This window comes from Aethalodelphis obliquidens, unplaced genomic scaffold (assembly GCF_003676395.1).
Source record: "Aethalodelphis obliquidens isolate GAN/ISIS:26980383/991018 unplaced genomic scaffold, ASM367639v1 scaffold92, whole genome shotgun sequence".
Lineage (NCBI taxonomy): Eukaryota > Metazoa > Chordata > Mammalia > Artiodactyla > Delphinidae > Aethalodelphis > Aethalodelphis obliquidens.
The window spans coordinates 5,040,604-5,044,485 of NW_020838036.1; the positions used below are offsets into that span (position 1 = coordinate 5,040,604).

Consider the following 3,882-nt stretch of genomic DNA (forward strand, 5'->3'; position numbering starts at 1 on the left):
TATTTTAAGTTGATAATAGTTTAACTTCAATCCCATACTGAAATACTACACTTCTATTCCACCCCAGAGACTTTGTGTTCTTATAGTCAGAGTTTGCTTATATTTGTATTTTTTATCTATTAACAAATTTTTAACATTTATATTAGGGTAAAAAGTAATTTACACATCACCATTACAGTCTTAATTTAATCTGTGTATGTCTATATATTTAGCTTCACCAATGAGATTCACACTTTCAAATGCTTTCATGTTACTCTTTAGCATGTTTTTCTTTCTACTTGAAGAACTCTCTAAAGCATTTCTTCTAAGGTAGGTCTAGTGGTGCCAAACTCCCTCAGTTTTTGTTTGTCTAGGAATGATTTTTAATCTCTTCTACATTTTAACAGGTAATATTGCTGAGTATAGAATTCTTGGTTGTCAGTATTTTTCTTTCAGTACTTTGAATATATCACCTCATTATCTCATGGCCGGCAAATTTCCTGCTGAGAAATCTACTGATAGTCTTATGAGCACTCCCTTATACGTGAAGAGTCGATTTTCTCTCACTGCTTTCAAAATTCTCTCTTTGTCTTTGACTTGTGGCAATTTGATTATAATACGTCTCATTATAATCTTTTGGTTGATTCAGTTTGGGGATCTTTTAGCTTCATGAATGTAAATGTTTCTTTTCTTCCCCAAACTATGAAACACATCATGAATTTCTGTGGCATACTTTTGCAGGGGTTATGCTAATCTTCTCTATATAGTTCCAATTTCAATACTGAAAATACATGTGCTGCTGAAGTGAGAACATATTTTTACTAGTATTGTTTATACATTCTTCCATTTTTTCTTTATGCAAATACAAATGAACTTGAATGTTCTTATTTTCCTCCCATTTTGCACAAAAGATAACATACTATACATTACTCTGTAGTTTGCTTTTTTTCCACTTGATATATCCTGGAGGTCTTTGCCGTGCATGATATTTCTTATCAGTTATTAATAACTATACTATCAATATATTCCATTCTGTGAATGAAACATGGGTAATTTCATTAGTCCACCATCGGTGTCCACTGAATTGTTTTCAGACTTTGTCTATTACAAACAATCTTGCAATCAATAACTTTGCACATATATTGTTTGATGTGTGCTTGTGTGCATGTATGTGTGTGTGTGTGTGTGTGTGTTGTGCAGGATTGTTTCCAGAAGTGGCAATGCTGAGTCAAAGGACATATACATTTGAAATTTTGCTTTTCCTGTAAGTTATAATTCTTCATCATAAAGTGGAAAGAGTGTGTTATAATCTAAAAGGAAGTGGTATTTCAGTGTAGTTTCAATTTGCTATTCTCTTATTATGTGTGAGGTTGAGCATCTTTTCATGTTTTAAGGACAATTTCTATTTCTTATTCTCTGAATTGTCTGTCCATGTTTTTTCTCCATTCCATATTAAGATATTTTTCTTTTTTTCTGACTTCTATGAGAATTTTTTATGTTGGAAATGTTAGATCCTTTTCTGTCACATGAATTGCTTACCTTCAATTTGTCATTTGTCCTTGACCTTGCATAGGGTAAATTTTTTTTTTAGTATCTTTATTGGGGTATAATTGCTTTACAATGGTGTGTTAGTTTCTGCTTTATAACAAAGTGAATCAGCTATTCATATACATATATCCCCATCTCCTCCCTCTTGCACCTTGCATAGGGTATTTTTTAATGAAGGTTTAAATTTTTTTCATTTAGTCAATTTTATCAATCTTTGTAATATGTAATGGTATATGGTTTGAGGTAGGGATATAGTTTTTTTGTTTTCCAGATCACTACCAGTTGCCCCAAACCATGTATTACAAAGTTTGTTTTTACTCACATTGTTTTCATGTATAAGCTTATATATGGAATATGTATTTTAATCAAATGGTTAGTCTATCTCTTTTAGTATCACACTGATTTAATTATCCAATATTTATACTATGTTTTGTAATCTGATTGGGCTTTATTTTGTGTCATTTTATGAAATGATCATTCATGTGAGGCCACAAGAAAAGACAGAGGAGAGGTTCAGGAAAACATTTATTATAATCACAGATTATAGAAAGAGAAGGCATGGTATGCCATGCATTACCACATGGGAAAAACACCAGGGTGTTCAGGATGCAGAAGACAGGAACAAAGGGAATATTTAGACCACTGCCTTTACTGAGTTTTCTGCAGGAAAGGCAAATCAGGGAAAGCTAAGCAGCTTAGGATTGGCTAGTTTGAGTAATTTCAATAGGCTTTTGTCTATAGGGGGCTATCTCTAGCTGCCTGGCATCTGGCACTTAGATGATTAAGGGAGAATAATATTATCTCCTGGCATGTGTGGGCCAAATAGAGGAGGTATGGCTCTGGACTGGTTAGTTTGTATATCAAAACCAAATTCCAGATGAGCTTTTTGTTAACTCTAAGAATTGGCTCACCCTGGGAGGGGTAGTCTCTCCCCAGCCAAAAAGAAGGTCAAAACATCATAATGAGAATTTTGTTTTTAAGTAAAATACAGGCTAATGCTCCTCATAGTTCTTCCTTTTCATTTTTTCTTGATTATTTATTTTAAAAAAGTAATTTACATGAAGCAAAACATTCAGATTTCAAAGTGTAGAATACAATGAGGTTTGAAAAATATATAAACCTTTGTAATAACTAACCCAATTAAGGTATAGAATGATTTTATCACCTCATTAATTTTCCTCATCACTTTTTACAGTCAATCCCCAGACACTGACAGGCAATCATCATTTCACTTTTTTCACCCTAGATTAATTTTGCTTTTTCTAGGACTTCTTAGAAATGGATGTATATAGTATGTTCTCTTTTGTATTTGGCTTTTTTGACTCAAAAAAGCCAAATACAAAAGATGTTTTTGAGATTAAGTCATATTTTTGTTATTGTATGTGTTGGTAGTGCATTGTTTTTTACTGCTGAATAGTATTCCATTTCATGGCCATATCAGAATTTATTTATCTGTCTACCTAAGGATATACTGGTTGTGTACAGCTTTTAGGTACTGTGAATAAAACTGTCTTCAACATTATTATACAACTATTTTTGTGGGTTTCTATTTCTATTTTTCTAGGGTGAATTGCTGAGGTATTATGTATATAATAGATATAATACACAATAGATTATGTAAAAATACATAATATGATACAAGTAATAAAAATTATATTTATAATTTTTCTGTTTTCAGAAGTGGTTGTAGCATTTTACACTCACACAAGCAATGTGTGAGTGTTCCATTTGCTCCAAATCCTTACCAACATTTCATGTATCAGTATTTTTAACTCTAGCCATTCAAGCTTATGTAAAGTGATATATTTTTTCTTTTTTTCCTGATGACTGGATGTTGAGCATTTTCTCATTTGCTAATTAGCCATTCATATATTTCCTCTGTGAAGTGTCTATTCAAGTATTTCAAATTGGTTTTCCTTTTTAAAAATCATCAAATTGTAGAAGTTCTTTATTTATTCTGGTTAAGATATCTTTTTTGGATTATGTGCATTGCAAATATCCTCTCCCAGTCTAGGTTAGAGTTTTCATTTAGGCAATGGCATTCCTTGATGAGCAGATGTTTTTAATTTTGATGAAATACTATTTACCATTTTTCATTTTATGCTTAGTGCTTTTGCTAAGTTCTCTAAAAAATATTTGCCTGAATTGTGAAAATGTATTCTAAGTCTTCTCTAGAATGTTGAAACTCTTAGAATTTATGTTTAGTTTGGTGATTCATCTTGGATCAACTTTTCTTTATGGTATGAGGTAGAAGCTGATGTACTTTTTTAATGTAAAGGTACCCAGTTATTCCAACAGCTTAAAGAGTCTCTTCTTTCCTCACTGAATTACCTTGGTGCTTCTGTTGAAAATCAA

The 3,882-nt window shown here is 31.8% G+C and overlaps 1 pseudogene; it reads right to left on the reverse strand.

Annotated features, from left to right (window-relative positions):
- Window positions 1-675: 675 nt before the first annotated feature.
- LOC113614272 (uncharacterized) lies at window positions 676-774 on the reverse strand (annotated as a pseudogene).
- Between the last annotated feature and the right edge of the window lie 3,108 nt (window positions 775-3,882).